The 26,466-nt window shown below is 33.6% G+C and overlaps 1 pseudogene; it reads right to left on the minus strand.

Annotated features, from left to right (window-relative positions):
- Positions 1-1,390: 1,390 nt before the first annotated feature.
- LOC129069805 (allograft inflammatory factor 1-like) lies at positions 1,391-1,673 on the minus strand (annotated as a pseudogene).
- Positions 1,674-26,466: the final 24,793 nt, after the last annotated feature.

The raw sequence follows: 26,466 nt of genomic DNA on the forward strand, positions 1-26,466 counted from the left end.
AGAGAATTAAAAGACCTTGATCTGTCTCATATAACGAGTGTAAACTGCCCACCTGGAAGGGTGAGGACAATCAGCTGAGGACATTTTAAACGTTAATTGTAGAACCAAATGCCTTAAGTCTATACCTTGAGCCTATTAGGACAATTCCTGGTGAGGATGCCAAATTAAATTATTTCCCATGAATTATAACAGAAAGAATCTCTGTACTGTGTCCATAAGACGTTCTAATGTAAATTATAAATTGGGAATGCATGCTTAAACAAAAGTTGCTAATGGTAATTGTGGCTTACCAGCAAGGTCCAATTAGCTAGCATGAGACAAACCACTAAATTTGACTGCTGGCTTACACCAAAATTCTTGTCACAAACCACTGGCAAAAGATGTTTATATCTATTCAGAGAAAAATTTTCTAAATTCTCAAGACTTTTCATGTTTGTATATCCCACAATTCCTTCTCTGACAGAGATAAATATGCTCTCAAAAGAGAATGCTTATATTATTTAAATTTAGAAATTACTAATAGGTCTTAATTATCCTCATATATTTGGATTATTAATGAGTTTAACTTGTTGAGATACATGTCTGTCTATGTGGACTTTGTAGCTAAATGTGGGCAATGAATTCTGTCAGTTTACTGTCATGGTCCAGTGCCATTCAACTCCTTGAATGTATTATTTATTTACTTATACTTATTATTTCTAATTTTTGTCTCACAGTTTAGCATTCTATGATTGTGTAAATTAGCAAAGAGAGTAAATAATTATAAAGTCATCTCAGCCAGGAGGGAACTTAGTTTTGCCAACTCCTTTACTGAGTATCTCTAAGACCAAAGGAGAATATATTAGTATCCTGAAACCTAAAGACAGAGACTAACAGAGAGACCTCTCTTTTACTATGCATATCTTATCTTAAAAAAAACAGCTATTTTGCATTTTATTATATAAATCTATTGAGCATTCAGACTGATCAAGAGAGATGAAAGATCTAGTAAACTAAAAATGAGTTACATTGAGTAAATGAATAATTGTACATTACTTAAAACAAAGTAATGATCACATTCCACCTATATTTAGTGGAGAAGTTGAGTTCTGCTTGGGACAAAGTAGACAGAGGGACTCTTGTCATAGCACTCAAAGTGAGGGTTACTTTCCTGTACCCAGATCATTTAGCTCTGTATCAAACTTTTGATTCCACAATAGACAGTACAAAAACTGTATATGATCAACAAATGGAGACTCATCATACAAGAAGACAATCCAGCTATAGTGGCTTTTCTTTTTTCTTTTTTTTCTGGGGAATGAGAATTTATTTTGGTTTGACTTTGGCCCACAAGTTTGACTTCTTTTTTTTGTGTTAGAGTCATTAGAAGCACCTTCAATCCCACCACAAATCAGGGCAACTCAGAAATAGCTTTCTTGGCTGGAGGACCCATTGCTTTCTCCTCGTACCCTTGCTTTCTCCTCATTCATCAGGATCATTTTTATGATGGTAGATCTCTTGCCCAAAATTATCCTGAGAAAGTCAGAGTAGTTAAAAGTCTCCTCAGAGACAATGGAAACCTCCTTGATTATTTTTTTTAGTTCCAGGTGGGTCTTGGGTACTCCAAGTGTCTCCAGTATTCACTTCAGGGACATGATATTGCTATCACCATTTCCATTTAGGCCAAATTCCATGTATTTCTTCTTGAAGGCTTCCAGTTTGGAGGACAGGCCACTTCTTATACAACCACGCCCTTTGGTGGTCTTTTAACATTTAAATAAGCCTTCCCGGAATATCTTTATTTTATTCTATTATATTTCCTATAACAAATACTTCAACATCCCTATAAATTGGCATACCAGGAACTCATGTAACTGAATGTCCTTTATTCATTATGTTTTTTAACAAAGTGCCCCACATTTGTTATATGGCTTTTTGGGTACCCTGACAGGCACCATGAAAGTTATGAGATCATAACTTCATGGACACTTAAGCCTCAACTTAAGGAATACAGAATAAACTGGGTTCCACTTATTTTAGAGGAATAGAGTAAGCCAATGCCACATTAATGGGACTTACCCAGACAGTACACCTTCTGTTGGGAAATGCCCTGCCTGGTTTCAGGGACTGTAGGCTCACTGACAGGCGAGAGGGCCCCAAGGCTGGAAATAATCAAGGAGGCCTTGGGAAAACAGGCCACTGAGGATACAAAACTTGTCCCCCTGGCAGGGGGGCAGCCCATGCCTCCCTCACATCACCCTGCTTGGCCCTGTAATGGTTGGTTTTTGATGATGGGTAAGTTCTCTCATGAGGAGAGAAGACCTAAGACAGACATCTGCCAGTATGGGCAGCAGGACACGGATTTGGGGGACACGAAAAAAGGACAAAAACGTCCGTATTCCTCAGCTCAGCTTGGACATGGCTGGAGTCCTCATTCTTTTTGAAAGAAGTCTCCTTATCTCTTGGTGGCTCTGCCTCGCCTGCCTGGCTCAGGCTTGAAACAATAGTAAAGGCAGGCACAGCCCTAAATTGGATGGGGTGGGGCCTGGGGACAATCAGACCTAAAACTAAGTTCATCTAAGCATCCTTTGTTCTTCCCTCAAAAGCTACAATAACCGGCTCATACTGGGAAGGAGATTTACATTATTCATAGACCCTGACTTGAGGCAGATCTCTTAGGTCCCTAAAATTGTTATCTGTGATCTCTATCTGTTTTCTGTAAACATAGCCTTTTGACATTGATTGATGAGCTTTTCTATATACCCCTGTGCATATGGTTCTCAATAAAAGCCTTCGGAGCCTTCTACAATGTAGGGGAGAGTCATGTCCCCTCTCCTGGCAAAGAGAGAAGTGGTTGCGATGACTTGTATTTATTCCCCCCATCCATGACAACCCCTGGATGGGCTCTGAGGGATTCAGAGCCCCACTTCCTCCTCAGCTGACTCCAGACAGTAACCCTCAGACCCAGGAGCCCTGTGCTCCACTGCAGCTTTCCCTGCAACGCGTCACCCTCCATGACAACCCTCTAACTAGAAACAGAGCTCATAAGCTACTGATTGTTTTTTTCCTAAGAATAAATTAAAAGAATGTCATAATTGTTGATTTTTGAAATATGAAATATTTAGGAAAAAGAAGTGACCCCAAATAACTACAACTTGTAAAAGCTTATTTATTTATCTGCTTTTAAAGCAGAACTTTAAAAAGTTTTTATTAAGTTTTGGAGAGGGAAGAAAAGAGCAAGAGAGAAAGAAAGATAGATTTGTTGTTCTACTTATCTATGCATTCATTGGTTGACTCTTGCATCTGCCCTGACCGGGGATTGAACCTGCAACGTTGATGTATTAGGATGACATTCTAACCAGCTGAGGTACCTAGTCAGGGCAAAGAGTTTATTTATTATAAATCAATCAAAATATGTTAAAACCTGCCTTGACTATATCTCCTGCCATATCAGGACATTGCCAATTGATGTCACATATTGTTACTTGTTTTCACATATTATAGAATGACATAGCCAATTTTATCTAATAGTACTTCTAGGCTCTAAAGACATTTTATTATTTATCATATGATTTGTGCTTGGTGGTAATCTCATCAATGTTTGAAAGATTAACCAATGCTATTTTGGAAGTGCTTTCCCCCCCACTCCATGCGTTCTGTTTTATGTAAGTTGTGATATTCATGTATATACAATTTTTCACACCATTGCTTTTTATCTTCTTAATGGATGAAGGATCCTTAGTGTCAGTTTGGCTTCATTCCCGATATTGGTAATTTTTGTTTTCTTTCTTTTATCTTTGTCAATTTTTCAAGGAATTTATCAATTGTATTGATCTTTTTGTTTTATTGATTTTCATGATTTCTTTCTTGTTTTTAATTTTATTCATTCTCACTCCTGTCTTTATTTCCTTCTTTCAGATTTCTTTGGGTTTATTTTATTTTACTCTTCTAGTTTCTTAAGGTGGAAGTTCAGATATTTGATTGCTACTTTTCTTCCTTTTCCAATATAGACATTTGAATTACCTGTTAACCACTGCTTTAGCTGTATCCCACAGAATTTGATATGCTGTATTTTTATTTTTATGTGTTTCCAAATATTTTCTAATTTCTCCTGAGACTTTATCTTCAGGCAATGTATTCTATAGAAGTGTGTGGTTTAATTTTCAAGTATTTGGATATCTTATTTATTTCTAATTTATTTCCAGTATGATTATTGAACATAGTTTGTATGATTTCAGTTATTTTACCTTTTTCAAGGTTTGTTTTATGACCTAGGATACAATCTCCCTTAGTGAATATTTCAAACACACATAAAGATAATATTCTGCTGTTGGTGTATGCATTGTTCTATACCTGTCAATTAGATCCAGTACATGATAGTGTTTTTAGATTTTCTACATCCGTGCTGCTTTTTGCCAATTAGTACTATTACTGACAGAGGAGTGTTAAAGTCTCCAAATAAAATTGTGGAACATTTTATTGCTGCTTTAATTTCTATCAGTTTCCTAATGCATTTTGAATCTCTGTTTAGATGTACATGCTTACTTAGAATTATATCTTTCTGGCAAACTGACCCTTTTATCACTAAGTATTATCTCTTTTTGTACCTGAAAATATTTTTGTTCTTAAGTCTAATCTGTCTGAGATTAATGGAGCCACTTTATCTTTTTTATTTGAGTTTGACTGGAATACTTTTCTCAATTTTTCTTCTTGTAACTCGCTTATTACATTGGATACAAAGTCAGTTTCCTATAGACTGCACAGAGTTTGGTACTACTACCCAAACTGAGAGAATGTTTTTTTAACTAGTATGTTTAGGTAACTTGCATTTAAAGTGATATTGATATGTTTGGTTTTAGTTCTACCAAATTATTCTTTGTTTTCTGTTTGTTCCATTATTATTATTTTTAATTAGTTTTTTTTGCCATTTCATCCTTCTTTTAATTTATTGAAATTTTTTAAAGTATTCTATATTGAAATATTTATTATTTTGGGCACTCATAGCTGAGTTTAAGAAAGAAAGTCAGGTCTCAGGCTTCAGAACAGCCTTCACCACACTTGCTACTGTGGTTCTGTCCTTGAATTTCTAATATCTCAGGCACCTATCTGTTCCAGTTTTTAGCTTGGCTATCTAACCACTTGTTCATAGCCTGATCTGATTTTATATGGGCCACCAGGATAACTGCACCACCTGAGCCAAAGATTCAACCACCATGAAAATGAAAAATTCAATACTGTTGTGACCCAGGTAAAGCCCCACAGTTTAGTTAGAAGCAGACTCCACTGGAAAAATGTGGCCCACTGGCCGGATGTGGTCTCTGAGAAAGAACTTACAGACAACAGTATGGTGATTATCTCAGGAAAAGGAGGATGAGAGGAAGTAGAAGACAGTAAAGAGGGGATAAATGGTGATAGGACATTTGACTTGAGATGGGAAACACACAATATAATATAGAGATGGTATATTATAGAATTGTAACACCTGAAACATATAATTCTATTAACCAATGTCACCCTAATATATTTAATAAAAAAGAAAACAAATAAAATAAAAAATTAAAAAAAAGTACTCTGTGACACTCAATGATCAACAACAACAAAAAAAATAGCTCAAAACAACTATTAAAAGGCAATTTAAATGAAATCAGAAACACTAACTCAGCAGAAGAAAAAACAGATTAAGTAATAATGAATGGAAATAGCTAAAGAGAAATCACATATAGAAGAGGCTGACCATATGAGATAATGTTGACTGCAAGAAATCAAACCTCAAAACATGTTTCTGTGTAACTGTTCTAAATTAAAATATGTAAGTATAAAACATAATCCCAAGCACAAAAGACTGGGCTTGGTTTCCCAGAATTTGCTGAGAGCTTGTAACTATTATTATTTTTTTGCTTATAATATGGCGTATTTAACATCTGAGTGAACGTTAAATTTGGAAATATTTCAAAATATATTTAAAATTTAAAGAAATTTATGGTGTGTGATTTTAGATGATGAGTATATAATCAAAGTGTAATGACAGCATTTGGAGAAACTAGGTAAAAAATATTTACTCTGACTACCACAAAAATCTGGTAGAAATGGTAAGCAAATACGGTAGAGTTTCAGAGTACAAAATCAATGTACAAATGTATTTTTTAATTTCTATACACTAACAAAACAATTCCATTTACAAATACAACAACAAAAACATAATAAAATACCTAGGAATAAATTTAACTGAGGAGGTGAAAGACCTCTATGCTGAAAACTAAGACAGCTTGAAAGAAATTGAAGGAAACACAAATTAATAGAAAGATTCTGTGTTCATGGTTTGGAAGAATTCACATTGTTAAAATGTCCATATTACCTAAAGCAATCTACAGATTCAGTGCAATCCCTACCAAAATCCCAATAGCATTTTTCACACTAAAACAAATAAAACAATTTACAAAATTTGTATGAAACTACAAATAACTCAAAATAATAGTCAAAATTATCCTGAGAAAAATAGAGCAACGCCAGAACTTTTGCACTTCCTGATTTCAAACTATGCAATAAGTCAGTAACCAGTTCCTACACTATCAGTGGCAATATAAATATAGAAAATATTACGCAGTTCCTCAAAAAAGTAAAAATAGAGCTACCATATGAACTAGCTATTCTGCTTCTGGGAAATTATCCAAAGAATATGAAAACACTAATTCAAAAGATATATGTGCCTTTGTGTTCATTGTAGCATTATTTATAGTCACCAAGATACGCAAACAAGAGTGGAATGCTACTCAACCATAAAAAAAAAAAAAGTTGAAATCCTGCCATTTGTTACAACATAGATGGACCTAGAGGGTATTATGCTAAGTGAAATAAGTCAACTGGTAGAGAAAATATTATATAATTTCACTCACATCTGGAAGAGAAAATTAACAAACTCATAGAAGCAGATAACAGATCAGTGGTTACCAAAGGGGAAAGGCGTGAGGACAGTGAAAAGGGTAAAGAAGGTCAATTGTATGGTAATGGATAGAAACTAGAATTTTGGAAGTAAGAATGATATAGTGCACACAAATGTCAAATTATACTGTTGCACACCTGAAACTTGCATATGCTGTAAACTAATGTTACCTCAGCAAAATAAATAAATAAATAAAATCTTAAAAAGTCACTCTGAGAAAGTGTCTTGGCTTAAGCGAACATGAACAATGCTTGGGGTGGGGCGTGGGGGGTGGGAAATTTCTAGAGGAAAATCTCCAAGTCGGTTTGAGAACAAATAGAACAGTATGACAATAATTGAGAAGTGGAATTCAATGTAAATGTTACAAATTTTACAGAGAATCTTACTAAACTCTAAGATGGAAAATAGCTCACACAAAGCTAACCAAAGAATAGAAAAGCTCAAGTTTGTCATCTGCTCAAGATTACAGCCCAAGTAGGAGCCTTAACGACCACCATATACCTCCTGCAATAATCCATAGCTGTGCTATAGAAGTAGATTCCAGAAAGAACTTGGAGGGAAAGAGCAGAAAATGTCAGAAGTTAAAATTTAGTAGTACAGAATTCAAGACTAGAGAAAAATTACAAAAAAAAAAAAAAAAAAAAAAGACATTCAGTTAACGCCTCAATAAACTCCTGTATTTCAAAAAGATAGTTCATGGCTACTTAATTACTTCCATGCTTCAGAAAGAACTCTTTCTGGTGAGAGACACCAACTGCCAAACCTGGAAATGCAATATTAAGACAGGAAAGCCAAAATATGGTTCTGCTTCAAAGGCAAACTCCTAGAAAATATGTTTATCCAATGTTTTCAGAGAGATGAGATCGAAGCTAAAGGGTCTTCACTTTTTTGCCCCCATCAATGATGTTCCATCCTGAAACTTTTCCTCTCTTCCTAGTGAAAAACATAGATCTGAGCTTTAGGGGGGAAAAAAAGGCCTTTACCTGGTCCAGTAGAAAATCTACCTTGGATTTGGAAACTTGGGCAGCAATAGCATCTCTTTTACTCTGAAGCATGGTATATGTTACAGCTATGCCCCAAATCTCAGACTTGGCCACACACGCCCATTATTAATTTTCCATAGCAGAACTTGGGCTACCTCCTCATCTACAGAGAGATCTTATAGATGCACCCCTTCCTCCACCTCTGATTCCAACTGTGCATTATCATTCAGAGGCCTCATTTAAGCTTTCACCTTGAGCAAGGGACTTGTCTTCTAGTCTTTGAGTGCACATATATAGAAACACACCTTAGAAACTCAACTCTCAATTTTGCTGTTGCAAAAAAAAAAGCAAAGCATCCACCACACATGGAGACCATTTAAATCTTTGAAATCCTATATATTCACCTATTATAATTTATATCCTATAATTCATATAAATATTTACAAATTACAATAAATAAACTTAAAATATGTGATTATTTTATATTTAAATATCCTATTGTCTTAAAAATAACTGCAAACCATTCATTTAATTCAGAATTGACATTATTTTTATGAACATTAAATAAAACTATGTACTTAGTTTCTAATATATCACATATATGATCTTTTGCATTAAGGATGCATATTTTGATTTGTTATGCATACCTCACATAAGCAAGTGACTGTGATCTGATTTTCCAGTTATTAAAATATCTTGACTATTGTATTTACCATAGGTGCATTACCTTTTGCTCTTTGCTTAAAACACATTACAATAAGTAAAGGGTAGTTGTCTTCTAAACCATAATCACAGTTACTAAAAGTCAGAGTACAAAGCCTCAAATGGTGAAATGCTAGACGTAAAAAGCAAATGATCCTTAATCACCTCCTTGTAAATGTTTATGAGAAAGAGCATTGCAGGCTTCATGTGTGAATTCTTTGTTCCCTTTACTGCAATCTCTGGCAAAATTACTGTTAAATAGCTTTGCTAAACTGCCCCATTTACAACACATGTTCTTATATTACTACCGTTTCTTAGTTTGATGGAACTGTACATTCCCGGATGTGTGCTGAAACAGAGCCTGTCCCTGAAACCACAGCTCTATGACCCAGTTGTCAAATAATTTGTCTCTTAATCATTAAAACATCCAAGGGAAGTTGCTTCCTTGAGCTTCTCTGATTCAGGCCACAGAAAAGAAAATGGAAATTTTAAAGATAATATTTGAGCTTCTTAGCGGCATAGACAACATGGTTTGTTGTACACATTTCTATTACAATAAATAAAAACAAGACCATACAAAGAATATCATAGGTATTAAAGTATAACTTACATCTCTATCAAATATAAAACTGAATTCTGCTCAAGGATACAAGCATTTGCCATACTCTATCATTCTCTTCTATCATATTTACTCAGATATAATTTACATTGATATCAGAACATTTTGTTGACAGAACATTTCAAAAGGACCTATGGACATAATATCTAAAAGCCAGTAAAATTCTACACACTTACTATTGAGAAGAATTGTTTTTATTATACCTAGGTGTACAACTTCTTTACCTTATTATTTTTAAAAGTTTTTTCTTTCAAGCTTTCTATTCCTGTAAAATGTTCAAATGAAAGCAATCCTAGCTTTATTGCAACCTAAATATAAAGGTGACTAATGAATACCATTCTTTATTCTGACTTAGTGAACTTTTCAGGGTTTTATCCATATAAAACTTCACATAATGCCAATTATTTCTTACAGGTCTGCCAGAATTTAAGTATATATTTACTGTATTTTATTTGGGTTAGAGATAACCCTGATGTTGTGGATTCTTTAGAAAAAAGAAAAAATATATTTATTTGATTAAATCTATCTATAGCCTAAACTCATTGGGGACAAAACATTGTTTATAAGGATCAGTGTCAGAGTAGGGTCTGGAAAACATAAATCTTCCAGGATTCATGAAGGAAGCAATTTGGTGCAAGAAATTAAGTGCTTACAAACAGTTGTAAGAGATGGAGGAGCAAAATTCAAGGAAGGTCACCTCAGGTTTGCTGCCGAGGCCTTGCAGCTGAGCGAGTAACAATGGTCAGAAATGCCCATAGCCCAGAAAGTAATTTCCACCAAAATCACTGTGCCACAGAAGACGATGTATCTGCCACACTCAGTGGTGTATCCCTGGGTGGTAGGACAGCTGCTATTTCTCTTTTGCCTTCCAAATTCCTCAAGTACTTTCCCTCTGGAGCAGTTTGTTTCTAAGACATTCAGCTCCTTTAAACCAGGGGAAATATTAAAAGGGACTAGGTATCACATAATTAGAAATGCCAACACGAACATGAATCAATTTCTTGAAACAAAACCTGACAAATAGCAAGGAATGAAAGTACTAGCATAATGGTGACTTTGTGTCCTCAAGTGTCTGTTGGTTAAGAAAAAACCTTTTTTTAGTCTTTCCAGTTTATTCTCATTATAAAGACAAGAGTTGTGTTCTTTTGACTATATAATTATAATTATCTGTGTGGCACAAGCAGTCTATTAAATCATTTTGAATTCCAATTATTTTATATTTATTGGGGCAACATTGGTTAATAAAATTATATAGTTCTTAGGTGTACACCACCATTTATTCCCAACAATCCTCCTTCTACCTACCCCCACCCTTCTTTCCCTCCTAATTCTACCACTTAGTTTGATACATACTTTTACTGAAGGGTCTTTTCTTTTATCTGCACTCTAATTCTTCCCCGCCAGCATTAAGTATATGTTTTATGTATGATATGTGCTGAATAAATGCTTAGGATCAAATTCCAAACTAATTTTGTGGCCTTTTGACAAAGGGATAGAGAAATCCAACCTAGAATGACTGAAACCTCAGGATGATTTATATCCTGAGGCCAAGTCTAAACACAGAGGTAAATAGGATATTTCTGAGATAATGTGAATGATTACATTCGCAATAATATCTGAGTTGACGATGGCTTTTTTTCTGTTTTAACTTTAAGAGGGAATTACTTCCATTCTTCCTTTCCTCTGTAGACATGTCTTCATGTGTACAGTCAGAAAGAAAGTAGTTCACACTTATTTTTAATGCAATTTCTAGAAATAAATCCTTTGCTTCTTACTTTTAAACTTCAGGAATCCAATAGTGCTGTTTTTAAGAAGCTTTATTAAAGATACAGTTAAGAAGTTAATACTAGGGAGTTGGATATAAAAATGGAAAGTAGTCTGACCCATGCTACCTTAATTTACTGTTGCATTATGTGCAATTTATTGCATCTGTATCTGTGAGTTCAAAAATTTTTGCACAGATGAATGAATTTTAGGCAAGTATGGATTTTGTGTATGCCAAGAATGCAAATTGTCCTTTGCAACAGAGAGATTCATCTGCATCTTGCTGTCAAGATTTGTTATAATAATTACTGCTGCAAACAAAAGGGAATTTAACCTAAAAAACACAAAACAGAAAATAATAACTTTGTAAACAGTTACATAAATTGAGATGAGAGCCTGAATTGGTAATGTAACTAAAGCTGTCTTGACAGGTATATGTTTAGATTGTACTAATCGTTGAAATTATCTGGGAAATAAATGACTACATTTTAATTACCATGTCTAAATGACAATATTTGGGGGTCATTACAAGACATTCTCCTTAAAAGTAAAACTTAAATTTTACTTATAGATGAAAATAAAACAAAACAAAAATCTCTAGCTGAACTACAAACTATTTTGTTAATTATCACATTGTCCTTTAACATAAATCAATATGAGGGATCAATAAATGCACTAGAAAACAAAGACATAATTTGTCTTTTAAAATTTCAATTCACCTATATAAAACAAACCACAAATACATTACATTTTTACTAGTTAAAAATCAATAACAATGTTTATCAGTTAGAAGCAGGGCTTACCATATTCAGTTTGTTGAGCAGCCGAATGTATTTCACAGACTTATCATCTGGATTAGTTGTTTATTGTGTTGATTCGTGCGCTCCTTCCTATACTTACCAAATTGAAGTCTGAGGTATTTCAACTGAAATTCTGCAATTCTAGCAGACATATCTGCTTTTTCTATGACTCTGGGGTTTGAGAATTTCTGTTTTATAAGATAGAAGATTGTATGTTCAATTTTTGTCTATCACTTTCAGGCATATTTATAAACCAGAAAGACTCCTTTTAAAAGTGATTGTAAGAGACAAATGGAAGAAAAAAAACCTCCATAAATTATAAATGCCCTGTGTATATAGCTTTAGAGATAAAAGGATATAATAGTAAAGGCAGAAGAACAAAGAGAAATAATACTTTTTCATTCATTTGCTAAAGAAATAGTTATTAACCATCCATTGAGTGGAAATGTTCCAGAAATTGATGTTCAGTATTGTTTTTAAAAGCAAAAGTGTGTGCCTTTATACAGCTTACAGGTCAGATAATAAAACATAGTAAACTGGAAAGTATGTTAGAGGTCAATAAATATGGAAAAGAGAATAAAGTAGAACTGGGTAAGAGAAACCAAGATTGCTGGGGAGAATTGGTAGTGGTATAATTCTTTATTGTATTTTTGCCATTACCATTTATCCTCCTTATCACCCTCTCACCCCTGCAATCATCACACTGTTGTCCATGTCCCTGAGTCTCTTTTCCTATTCGTTCAATCCCTCCCACTTCAACCCTCCCGCCACCCACAGCTGTCATCCTGCTCTTTATGACTTGGTCTCTATTTTGCTTGTTACTTCAGTTTGTTCATTAGATTCCACATATGAGTGAAACCATATGGTGTTTGTCTTTCCCAAATGGTGAAATTTTCCAGAAGGGTGAAATTTGCTTCTTTTGTATGATAGAGTAGTATTACATTGTGTAAATGTCCCCTAGTTGTTTTATCTATTTGTCTACTGATGGGCACTTGGGCTGCTTCCATATCTTGTCAACTGTAAATAACGCTGCCATGAACATAGGGGTACTTACATTCTTTTGAATTAGTGTTTTGGGTTCCTTTGGATATATTCCCAGAAGTGGGATCACTGGGTCAAAGGTAGATCCATTTTTAATTTTTTGGGGGTATCTCCATACTGCTTTCCACAGTGGCTGCACCAATCTGCATTCCCACCAACAATTCAAAAGAGTTCCCCTTTCTCCATATCCTCTACAGCACTTGTTACTTGTTGATTTATTGATGATAGCCATACTGATAAGTGTGAGGTGATATCTTATTGTGGTTTTAATTTGCATTTCTCTGATGATTAGTGATGTTGAGTATCTTTTCATATGTCTCTGGCCCATTTGTATGTCCTTTTTGGAGAAGTGTCTATTCAGCTTCTTTGTCCATTTTTTAATTGGGTTCTTTGTGTTTTTGGTGTTCAGTTTTATAAGTTCTTTATAAATGTTGGATATTAACCCCAATCTGGAGCTTTGGGCATTACTGATATTCCTGTTTTGCCAATAAAGAACTAATCATTCAGAGCAGTGAAGGTATTAATTTGAGATTACAGGAAATAAATGCCAAAGCAAAGAAAACATGTGTTTGAATTTCCTGGTGTGTAGGCACTCACACATACAGATTTCTTTATTATTACTATTACCTTATAATCTCAGGATTACTCAATTTTAGAGTTAAGAAGAAATTAGAAGTAAATTGTCCAGTTAAAAGGTCATATGTTGATGATTTGAATCTCACTTGGGGGCCTTTATGAAATTCACTTTTCTACATTGTATAGTATTTCTGAACAAAGATAATGCTCTTTTCTTTACTTAAACATGCCAGGAACATGAAGGTCACTCCTTTCATGATACCACATTGAATTTCACTTTTTCAAAAAACTCTTATGTTGGTTTGAAATTAACTTATATGTAAATTTTATCCATTGACCCAATTCTGCTATGTAGTATAGCATAGTGGAGATTCTATTTGGTTTTCTACATGCCAGTTATTCACATATTTAATTACACTTTGCTTTCCTTTAGATGTCATTAAAAGCCATGTCTTAAGGAACCTTCTGTTTTTGGTCCCCATATTTTGGAAATGTCTTTGTCACTGCTGATGTTTTTGTTTGTTTTTCTTCGTTATACTAAAATGCAGTATCTTAGATAGTATAAGTTTAGCACAGACAGAGCATGATATGATCATAGTTTTGATACAGATCTCAACCATATTAATGCCTTATGAGGTAATTTTTCCTTGTGACAAAGTAAATTATACTGCTGGCTAATATTAAATTATGGTAAATCAATACTTATAACCATACTTTTTCCTATATTAACAATTATCAAATCCTGTTATCCCTTTTGTACACTGAAACACTCTATTTTTTAGCCTAACAGGATTTTGTGTTAAGCAGGTGGCTAGTTTTAATCACAACTCTTGAGCAATGAGGAGAATTTACTGTTTCTCCTGTCTTGAGAGAATATGGTACAGTGGTTACACACAAGCACCCTGGAGCCAGACTTCTCAAGTTGAACCCCTTGTCCCCCATTAACAAAGGGTGTAAAGGCTGGAGAATAACTTAACCTTAAATGTCTCATATCCTCATCTAAACAATGTGGATAATGATAGATGCCTCAAAGAGTTGTGAGGCTTAAATATGCTAACACATTTTTTAAAAAGCATTTGGCATCATCTTTGACCTTAAAAAAGAGCATAAGATTTGTTCTCCAAGTGAATGTGAGCCTCTCTAGAGAGTGAAATACCAAATATAGGCTGTGTCAAATTAGACAGCATTGATATTTGACCTTAAAAAATCCTAGCTATCATTATCTGTAGCTCTTATTTTCTTCGCTCAATTCACCTTATAGGAATAGCTAACAATCATTAGTTTATATTAATGACCATTTCCCTGAATATTCTACATATGTTACTTCCTATAAAACTCACCGCAATCTTATAAGAAACGTATCCCATTTTTCAAATAAGAACATTGAAATTTTAATAATTTAAGTCACCTGGAAAAAGGCACAACTATGAAGTAGCAGCCCAATCAAGCTCAGCCTAATTTTAAAATTGTCTGGTTTAGCCAGAAGATCCAGAACTGATGATCTGGGCCTCAGTTGGGAGCTGGTGGCAAGTTATCCCAGGACTACTGGGAAAGCCAGGAGCATCTGTTACAGTTTCTGCTATAAACTGGTCTAGAACCACTCTATTTTCCAGGTTATGAAAATTTCTTATTCTAGGCTGATAATACAGCCTCCTTTCTACTGATCTTCAATAGCCTCTCTTTAAAACATTGGGGTGAAAAAGCAGGATAAATTTTGAAAAAATAATAAAAAGATACCTTGATGGAAAATGGAGGTCTTATTACACATCAAAAAGAAACTTTGGGAATGAAATATTATTGGCTTTTCTGTTTCATAGATGGACTACTGTAGTTACTTATTATTAACAGAGCATACCATTTGCTATGTATATAGAGACTTTGGTTGTCATCCCCTTTTGGAATTTGCCTAAAGTTCTTCACTCTTCCAGTGTTATCCTGCATTCAATAACTGATCCACATGAGTTCGAACACAAATGTTTGCCTCTCTTCCCAGTCTGGGAAAGATTTGAAAGGTTATTTCATCTTAATGACTGATTATTCCTAGGATTAGCTGAGACTTCAACAGATTTGTTATCAGTGTTTCACTTCATCCTCTGCCCAATCCTTCTTTCTTTTCATTTCCACAAATGTTGATCTTAAGAACATTTCCAGTAGATTTTGTGCATGCTAATCTTCATCTCAGAGTTCATTTTCCAGTGATCCCAAAAGACTAGAACATGCTTATTACAGTACATTTCCTCTCTAAGCAAACCTTCCATTAAACAAGCCCTATTATCATTTTTTTTTTAAATAAATGGGCCACCAGTGGACTGATGTAGATTGGAGAAGCACTTCACTGAAATATATCTTTTTGTTTCATTTTGATTTGCAGTGTTTTTTTAAAAAATATGTGAAAATAGCTGTCTAATACTCCTTTAATTTTTTGGTACAATGAAGGTCTTTTTGCTTCTATTTTTGCAACCTGATGATCTGACTTTCTTCCTGTATTATTTTCTTGATAATATATAACCTTGGATCTCATTCATTCATAAGAAAGAGAGTTTTGAAATAAACCTTTCTTGTGGTTGCATGGTGGAGAGATTTGGAAATTATATTCATATCTTTTACTTCCTATAGAAATATTTAGATACAACAAATCCAATATAGATTATATTTAATTTTATTTGGAATTACTATTATATATAAATCTAAACATTTTGGCTGAGGTAGAAATTTATTTCTTACATGTTTGCTATAGAAACATCCATTGTGGTCTGATTTTTCTGAATTCTATGTAATTTATTCCTATTATTACATAGGTCAAACCACCATAAAAGAAGAATTTGTTTTTATCCACTTCTAAAATTTTGTAATAAGAAAGAAGATTGGATTTTAATGGCTCAACATAAGCAAAAGGCAAAGGCACAATCTTCTACTCTTCTGATATGAAGGCTAATTATGTGAAAGGAAGTTGCTGGCCAGACATTCTCTCTTCCCCTTAGGCACAGAACAAGGATTAGTAGGTTTAAACTCAACATGGGGATTTAGAAAAATCACACACAGAAAGTCATAAAGTAGTCGGGCTATTCTCAGGGATGACTGCATTTAAGCTTCACAAAAAAAGAGCAACCAACCCTTCCTTTGCGGCTAACCCTTATTTAGAGAAGAGTCTACATTCAACATGAGATAAAATAAAAAAGAGTTGATGTTTAGGAAAATGTGTGCGTACTCTATTGAGTAAAAGTATTACTGGAAATTTTTCAATATAGTTTACGATATATAACGTTGGTTCAAATTTTAATGACACAGGTATGTACTGAGTTACTATTTCTTTAATTTTATTCTAAGAGAAAGAGTAGGAGCAATATTGCCTCTTAAGATTTCTTCTACATTGTAATGTTCAATTTCAAGGCTCATTTAAAAATAGAATCAGGGAACTTAAAATACTCTTTCTCTTCTGCATAAAACCAAAGAAACTGTTGTCCAAAACCCATGTGGGAAATATTGTCAGATCTGACTACATATCTATTTTAAAATGTGATGATTAAAATAAATATGTAACACCTAAAGGCTAGAATCCCTGAGATATAATGAGCTTAAATAAACCAATACAAAATGCCCAATAGGAAAAAAAAAAAAAAACAAAACCTAAATTGCGTGACAAATTGGCAAATTTCTAGGTAACATAAAAATACTATCTAATTATTATAACAAAATTGTTTGCTAAGAAAAAAAGAACATTAATTTTTTAGTTATCAATCTGGTAGTTTAGAAATTAAGATAAAATAATGTGGTATATAGATACAATTGAGGGTTTTTCAGACATAAAAAGGGAGTAAATCCTGTCCTACTCCACAAGATGTATGAACCTTAAGGAAATTAAACTAAAGAAAACAATTCAATAATAAAAAGACAAATATTGTATAGTTCCGTTTATTCGAGATAATTAAACTGGTTAAATTCACTGAAAATGAAAGTAGATATAAGTTACCAGAGGATGGGAAGGGAAAATGAGGTTATTTAATGCATATACAGTTTCATTTTTACAAAATGAAGAAGTTCTGGAGATATGTTGCATAAGAATGTGAATATATTTAACACTACTGAACTGTACACTTAAAAATGGCTAAGATGATAAATGTTATGGTAGGGTTATTTTTACCATAATTAAAAATTTAAAAACCACACACACACGAAAAATTACTAAATTACCTAATGGAAGTGAAGATTTTGAAAATTAGACATTTTCTTTCTTTTTACATATAACGATAAAATATTTAAAAATTTCAAGTTGGTGATATTTATTATCGAAGATTTGTATTCTGTTTTGAATAGAAATACTACTCAGAATTTATCACATATCATTCCTTACAAAAGCAAAAAAGTATAAACTATTACTGGTATATACTTTTATGAAATTAATCTCAATATACATTTATTATTAAAATAAGGTTAGCTGATGGAACAGATAAGTCCAAAATTTCAGAGGTTTTTAATATATTCTCAATCACATAAGTCCACTGGTAATTGTCAAATAGCATTAAGGCATCTGCTCCATTCAGAGGCCCAGGCTGAAGTACACTCCCATCATTTTAAACACATGGTACTATGGTTATTTTTAGCTGATGAAAAAGTAAAGAGTTCAGTGGAAATTTGGGGATAGGAGATTCATATATTCCATGCTTAGTATATATCCTTGATACATCAAAGTACTTGTGCAACAGCTCCACAAGGGTTTTTATAAATCAAACTATATACGCCTCATTCCAGACCTGCTGAATCAGAATCTGCATTTTAACATGATCTCCTATGAGAATGATATTCATATTACATTTGTGAAGCACTAGTTTAAACAAGGGGTAGGCAAAGTACTGGCCATTTACTGCAACATATGCAAAAAAATTATCTTTAGGGATTAGTATTGTATAAGGGAAAGGGTATGAAAATCTTCATAAATTATTTTCTATACTTCTGTTTCAATGGACATGCCTTATTTTTTCTTGTATAAGATTTTGTTTTAAGAGTACAAAATTACTATCTTGCCATCTTAGTGTTCACCTTGATCTCTGATAATGAAAACCTGCAGTATATCTGGATATCTAAGATTTTAACTCATTGAGATAATTCCTCTGTGTTCACATTTAGGTAATACCATCCTGGAAAAAGAACAATATATCCCCACTTTAAAAACATTGGAAGAATTCTATGTAAAATTATACTAAGCTATATTGGAAAGTATTGAGGCAAAAATTGGAAAAAGAATCTGTATTGCAACTAGAGAGAGTAAGTTTATTTTTGAGGCGACTTTGAAAAATTATGAACATGCTGGCAATTAAATTTTTTCACCTTTCAATTGTAAATACATATGCTACAAACACAGACACACACACACACACACACACACACCATTGTATTCTTATAGTTCATGGAGGTTTTAAATAATCATGAAATCATACTTTATGCAAAGCTAAAACGTGAAGATGATTGACCAGTTTCACTATCAATTTTAATATTAAAATGGCATTTTGAATAAATATGTCCACTTTAGTGGTGCTACTTTATTTGGAGGTTTATCACATTTAAATACTTATGTTCACAACCAAATTAGAAATGAGTGCCTCTCTTGCATCCATAGTAAACAAATATAAAACAAAATAGTATTAGAGCTCCCCCTGCTGTCACATGGTAGCTGCTGTTACTATTCAAATGCTAATACTGCAATACCATTTTAATATAGTAAAGCAGTTGAATTTTGAAAATTAGTATCTTGAATAATTAGAAGATATCTCAATTTTTAAAGATTTTTTCTTTTTTTTAGTCTGTAAAATAGAGTTGGTTATTATTGTAAGCTATTAATGGCAGAGGTCTTTTTTCTAGAAGCTGTTTCAGAACAAAATAAAAGGAGGGTAGTGGTTTCTCTAGAGTACTTGAATTTTATTTAAGATGTCAACTTTTCCCCTGGAAAAAAAATGCTAGAAAATATTTTCCATCAAGCATAATTCTAGACTTTTATACATTAAAGAGACCTAGCAGATTAACTTTTAAACTGTTATTCCCCAGGGGAAATCTGAGAGAGAAAAGCATTTGCTAAAGTTCATACTGACATATTATACGAGAATGGGTGCCAGCCCATTTGTTGTTCCAATGTTCCACACTCTCTGTCCATTGTTTATTTGAGTCTTAGTTGAGTTTGTTGGGTGAAAGTTTGTTTTTCAAATTTAAAAAAAAAAGTTAAAAAGCAGAGGAAAATTGGAATGAAGCCAATCTTAGAATTCTGGAAACAAACATACCTCACACATTAATTCCATATGTTGTGTTTTAATTTAAAAAAAGAGAGTAATTCTAATTTTGAATATAATGACCACAGTCATTAGATTACATCATGGGCCCCCAACCTCCAGTTTGTGGTTTGTTAGGAAGAAGATCTCACAGCAGGGGGTGAACTTGAATCATCCCGAAATCATCCCACCTCCCCACCCAGGTCCCTGGAAAAATTGTCTTCCACAGAACCGGTTACTGCATTGATTTTTGGTCTGGCTGAATATTTTACTTAACTCCCTGGTTACTTTGTTAAGAAGTTACTCCACCTAATAATATGAAAGAAGAACCAATAATCAACAATATTTAGAATCTTCAAACTATTAATATGAACTATGCTCTATTTCAGGTTTCTACTTCCCCAGAAATTTTCTAAGAAATTTAGTTTCAAATGAGAACTTCCATGAATTTCTTCAGTAATCTTAGTTACATATGTTGACTTCTGAAAAACATCTTATAGAGAAATATGTGAAAATGACTCACAATAGGGCATGGGGCCAACTCAACTTTTTCCTGATACAATTTAAATGCCTCTCCAATTCCAGGCAGTAATCATCTAGTAAAACTATACTATAAAAAGAAAGTAAAGCATATTATTTCAAAGGCATTCTAAATCTTTTGTATTTTTTCCTTTTGTATTGAGGTAATTATTTTAGGATCATAGGGACTCATCTTAGGATAAAGGGGGTGTGTGTGTGTGTGTGTGTGTGTGTGTGAGAACTTGTGAGAACAGTCAATAGATGATTCATTGCAAATATCCTTTCTTTATCCCAGGCTCAATGACAACATAAGACAGTAGACTCATAAACATAAATATAAGTATCATGACATTTGGGTCCGTGAAAGGCTTTCTTTATAATGGCGGATCTATTTTTAGTTAATGTGTGGTACTTTTATAAAGTATTTAACTAGCAATGTCAAGGAAATGAAATAGAAAATTTCCAGATAAGCCCTACATGCTAAGAGTGTGATTGCATTCAAGAAGATAAAGGTGGTAGTAGATAGAAAGGAGTTACTCACCAACTATGGAATTACTTTCTAACATCTATCAGCAAAGAAGATAAACTTAATATGAAAAGAACTGATCCATAATGCTTTCTTGGAAAACATTACTTACTTGGGAAATTACAGTTATGATATCTTCAATTCAGTATTAAGTAATAGAATGAAAACTTGTGAAAGAGGGTAGCTTTTTGTTCATCAGGATCAGTTCTACTCAAGCAGTTTAGATATATGAAGAGAACTAAGAGGCCACTACTTTTTAAAAAAGAAGAGCTGAGAGGAGGTAGACGAGAGTATGGGGGGATAAATGGTAATGGATGGAGACTAGGGTTGGTCAACACACAATATTGTGTACAGCTGATGTTTTGAAGGACTGTGCACCTGAAATCTGTATAATTTTGTTAACCAATTTCACACCAACAAACTTAATAAAAAGAAAAAATAAAACGACCAAGAAACTGTTGAAAGCATACAGAAAGCAACACTTACCAAACATTTCAATTATTAGTATAGAGAAAATCAAAATCAGGGATTTGTGGATTATGTTCTAGGGGGGCAATTATTTAAAATAAAGCCAAGAAATATATCTGGAATAATTTTCAAAGCTTAAGTTCAATTTGAAACACAAACCACATACACTTCTCTTGGGTGGCATTTTCAGGGCTACACTTTAGTGTGTCCCTGAACTCATGACAAGTAGGCAAAAGAGACATAAGCAGCTTCAGCTGTAAATGAGGGTCTCTTGAGCCAGGACATAATTTGCTTAGTTTCTTTGAACAATACCTTTGTTTTAACATGCTGATTAGAAGGTGATTTAGTGAAAAAAAGATATGTAGAAGAGGCTGTTTTGCTAATGTTCCCAGAGTAATAAAGAGATTGAAGTGCTACAAATCTCATTGGGAATTCTATTCACTTACAGCTGCTATTTAATTTAATTCCCTTGTTCTCAAGACAAGGGGCAAGTGAGGTTTTGAGACTTGATACTTAGCTAAAGGTGTAAACTTATGCTACAATCTACTTTTTTCTTCAAATAATTAAATCTCTACCTTAAAAACCAGGAGGCCCTTATCTCTGATATGATCAGGCCAATAATTCAATTAATTAGAAAGCAAGTTAATCAAGAAAATCACAACTCTCAATGTGTAACAACTATAAATGTCTTAACTAAAAGTTACACAACACACACACACACACACACACACACGAAAACAACCATACTCTTTGATGTACAGCCAAGGCTATCCTCTGGCTGTGAGTCCCCAGTTGAAGTATTACATGATTTTATATGAACTAGAGTCACTCATCATTTATAAATTGTTTTTTTAAGGTGAAATAAGAAGTTAAAGACCATTGGAAAGTAATGAGAGCAGAATCATCTAGATCTTTATTTCTCCTTGACCCTAACCACCTCTCCCCAAATATTTTACAAGAAAGCCATCTATACCTAATTCAACAGAATTTTTTTTTGGGGGGGGGGTGCTATTTGCCTTCACTGAATTAGCTGAAAATGATGCGTGAATTTTTCACAAAACATCTTTCTTTCCAGGATTATGTGTGCTTGGTTTGCACAACATTTAATTGAATTACATACTTTTGAATAACTTGATATAACTGGCTTAGTGACTGCAACAGTTTGAATATTATTTAGTAAACATTTGCTTACCTCTCCCTTGCACTATGGGCAGAGAATGCTTTTATGTTTCCTTAATGCTGGGTTTGACTATGTGACTTGATTTGGTCAGTGGGAATTTAGCGGGTATAGTTTCTGAAGGAAACATCTCTTCTCTGCCCTCATAGTTCTTCTTGCTGGGCTAAAAATTAAGTTGATATGAGAAAGATTAACAGGAGAAAATAACCAAGAGTATTATGTATTTACATACAGGGGTTCCATAAGAATATGGCAACCAATGCCAAATGGGGCAGTGGAGCCTTGTATGCCAGGATGAGCTAATGAGAAAGGACGTGGGGGCTGTGGTTTGGACTTCAAAGCTGAGGAAGGCAATTCACATGGAGATTGAAGAGCAAGTTTTTGGTACATAAATGTTTTCTGGGTGATCTTTAACAATGGGACACAGGGAGGGCTTTGATCAAATGGACCTTGCTAGGTTCCTCCTGTCTAGCTCTTAATAAACTGTAGTTATCTGTGATGATAGCTTCTTTCCTGCAGCAGGTTCTCTATATAAATCCTTTTAAGCATGTAGGAGGTACATCAAAGTCTTTCCTATGTCTTTTGTTTCTTAAAGTACCAGCATGAAATAATAAATATAATAAAGAGGCATATTTTGGGGTGGAAAACTGTTCCCATCTACTTGAAATATACTTGTTCTCTTGTCCTTCTGTTATCACAATGAGAATAACAAGCTCTGTGTAGCTGCTCCTTCAAGAAGAATGAGAAATGCATTGTGTAATCCACCCCTGCAGACCCACAGACCCATAAACAATATAAGAAATGCTATTGTTGTTTGGCACTAAGTTTTGAGGTATTTGTCATGCATCAGTGGGTAAATACTAGAGAAATAAACTCAAATGACTTTAATAAAGCATCTGATTCAGTTAGTTAAAGCATATACATGTGGACTAATAGAATCATACTAGCTGTAAGGATAAACACATCATGGAATAAAAAAATGAAAACTGGGAGGTAGCATATTCTATTTGTCCCAGGTCTTTGAATCCACTCCTTGTATTGTTTTCCTTTAAAATCAAAAATAATTTGGTCAATAGTGTTTACCATCATAGTTTGAATCTAAAGATACTGCTTACATGACACAGTATTATTTCAAAGTTAGTGAAGAAAGATATTTTGATTGTTTTGTTAAAGCTATTGTTGGCAAAGCCTGTCAATAAAAGTTGTCTTCTCAAAATCCTAGCAAGCTAGAGATCTTTGCTGAATAAAAAGCCATGTTGTCTGGGCTGTATTTTGTAGCCTGATCTACTAACTGTCTCATCACTGTGTCCATCTTAGGTATCCTTCCTATTCCTCTTTCATCATGCACCTCACGTTAGAGCAACACATTTCTAAGTCCATCCATAACGTACAGTATTGATTCACTGCAGAGGACCACTGACCATGACTGAGACACATTCTCATGTGACAAGCCACATGAAGCACATTCCTGGCTCCTAGCCTCTGGCCTGCTTTGCTACATGCTCAGTGGATCCTGTTTAGTCACCATCACTTTTCACACTTAACTGCCTCAGTAAAATATGAGCAAAAGGAATATACCTGTCCATATCTCAATCACCAGTTCTTTCTTCTAACCATAGCACGTATCTGACACTTCCTATGAGATGACTGAATTTACTGTGCTTCCCACACCTGTAGCTTACTCATTCAGATATTATTTAGAGACTACCTTCTATATATCAAGTATCACTCACAAATCTGGAATACAGCAATAAACACATATGACAAAACCCTGGCTCCAAAAACGTATATTCTAATCCAAACACAAAGCATAGTAAAAATGGTGGAAATTAAAATACAGCAACAATTTTCACCCACCAAATTAGCAGAGATATTAGATTTCTTATCTCTACTTACTACTAAAATAGCTATTTAGTCATTCATATTAAAGCAATATATTCAGGTATTTATGGTCTTTATTTTGTTAAAATTAAGAACAATTTTGAGAAATATTTAAAGGAAAATTGAAAGTCTTCATGTTTTCCTGTCTCAAATTTAAATATTAAATATATAAGAAAATACAAATGATGCTCAGGAGCTATATCAAGTGTCTTTTAACATTCTCTAGCAATTAACCCATTTTTATCTGACATGTCATCATATTTTTCAACTTTGTTAATAGAGTTTCAACAACTGAATATATAGTAGTGTCTACTTTTTCCTTAGTTTAGGAATATTTTGCTTAGGCAGCCTCTCTTTATTTAAAAGTACAGCCATCATTGCATATAAGATGACAAATAGCTTCCTAACTATATTTGACAGTTGTCTGTTTTCTGACAAGAGAACTAAAGCCCTATCTTTGAGCAGATTACTACAATAATAATCAATGGAATTATTCATGAATATGCAATTTGCCTTCTGTGAGAAAGATCAGATTACAGTTATAACTAAAACCCTATATTGGCTTGGCAAAGACCATTCCACTATGCTCTTATCATTTCCCTGGATTCTAAGTAAATATATTAAACAAAGCAGAGAAAAAAGAAAATATGTAAACAAACAAAACCTCTAGAGTCTGTCAATGAGGAAAATAAAGACTAATTTCTGTTTCAAAGAAGTGCTAATTAATTAAATAAACTCACTGGGATGAGTTTTATTTGCTCTTTCCAAATGTCCAATACTTCACCTTCATTTGACACTGTTTTCGTGGTGGATGTTTTGTAGTTATTTTATTGTTTTATTGTTTTTTTGTTTTAAACCAAGAGTCTCCTGTCACTAGATATCAAGGGTCTCTCAAGTTTGTCTAAAATTTAATTTGCAAGCAAAATTTGTTCAAATAACCATCTCACCTGAAAATGTTAATCATGTTGAGTTAAATATCAGTAGAGAGCAGCTATCGTATTCCATTTTCCTATTGATTGCTGATACTAAGATCAGAAATGCTCTCCCCACCCTTATCTATTATATAAAAGCAGAGACTCTTAACCATAGTAACATAATGTTTTATTTTTCCTGACTGTTAATCAATTAGTTATTATAAGTGGTCATTTATTTGCATAATTACCACGATGACACTAGTGCAGAATTTATACAAAATTTAAATTTTTACTATCTCATATATAATTCATGACTCTATAATCTGTGTCCAAAATCTCACACAGCTTTATACGTCTTTCCTATTGCCCTTGCAGGGTATTTTCCTACATTCTTGATGATAGGTATTGGTAAATGTGGCAAGTTTAATACATGGAAGCATTTAATTTCGCTACACTGGATAGCACAGTATCACTGGGAGGAACAACTACATTTATAATTCTCAAGAAGATTTTCATCACACAAATTCAGAACAAGTTCTTTTATTGACAACACCAATTCTTGACTCATGATCTCATATTTTTTGTTATTGTCCAACATTTCCCCAGAAACTTCTCAGCCTTTCTTCCAAGTTAAAACTACAAAATTAGTTCCTTAATTTTGCCATCACTAGAAAATAGCTTTTCTCATTTTAATGCTAATATCTGGAGGATGTACTATCATGACTCTTACAAAATTTAACATTGGTCAAGACATCTTATGGGACTATGATGACCAAAATTTTTTTGCATAATTGACCAGGTTTCAACTTGTTCTTCTTGGCATATTTCACTTTTGTGATTCAACCACACCAACATGTGTGGTCTTTTTTCTCCACTTATTTCCTTCAAACATGGGAGATTCTTCCTTTTTGCTTCCTCTTTATCTTATTTACCAGAGCCACTAGCATTGCCCTTTAAATATTAATATACCTCTTTGTGTGCTAGATTTCCCTCCTGTTTAACTTTTTGACTAATATAAATGTTACTTTGCTATGTGAATATATCTACATGCTACTATTATTTCTACCGGAACATAATGTATATGATATAATAAAATGTGAGATAATTCTTTCATTTTATCATTTCTCATCCTTGATGATATAGACAAACTTCTTTGTCCTATGAATGTTTATTTTCCCAAATTGATGGCCACTGACTAACAACAATTGTATTATTTATATGAATCTATAGGTAGATTTATCACATAAATTATTTTCCCCAAATTTTCAAGACTTTGACAGAAAAGAAGAGGAAATTATATTTAAAAAATACCTGCTCTTA

Source organism: Pteronotus mesoamericanus, unplaced genomic scaffold, assembly GCF_021234165.1.
Source record: "Pteronotus mesoamericanus isolate MK-2021 breed Mesoamerican mustached bat unplaced genomic scaffold, CSHL_Meso_final contig_24, whole genome shotgun sequence".
In the NCBI taxonomy this organism is placed as follows: domain Eukaryota; kingdom Metazoa; phylum Chordata; class Mammalia; order Chiroptera; family Mormoopidae; genus Pteronotus; species Pteronotus mesoamericanus.